A 467-nucleotide genomic window follows, 5' to 3' on the forward strand; every position below is an offset into this window, starting at 1 on the left:
ATGAATTAAAACATATTTTAGAATCTTAGAAATATGACGCGTTGAAATTTTTAGCAGATGCTAGGGTCTGTGTTTTGTTTTCGAGAGGATTCGATTGTCAGTTGTGTGCGCCGGCTACTCGATTTCCGCCTTAAGGGGAGGCTTTGCCCGCGTTCGCTCGGGCAATACTTAGCGAATGTTTGAACCGCGAAATATTTGATGATGCTCGACATTGCACTGCAGATGTGAAGGACATTCTAAATTCCAACGATCTTAATTTAATTTATTTAAGTAAGAGTGAACTTTCAGAAAAGCGATTATCATATCGTTTCACATATTGAGTGCGGAATTATCTCATTTGTGCGTTTCCCGTAATATAGAGTAGGTCAAACCAAGAGTACCATGTTTTGAAAATGTTCATGCATTAAATAATAAGTTTTTTCTCAAAATTTAAATGGAACTTTTAGAAGATAAGCTTACCCTTCAAG

This window comes from Hermetia illucens, chromosome 6 (genome assembly GCF_905115235.1).
Source record: "Hermetia illucens chromosome 6, iHerIll2.2.curated.20191125, whole genome shotgun sequence".
Classification (NCBI taxonomy): domain Eukaryota; kingdom Metazoa; phylum Arthropoda; class Insecta; order Diptera; family Stratiomyidae; genus Hermetia; species Hermetia illucens.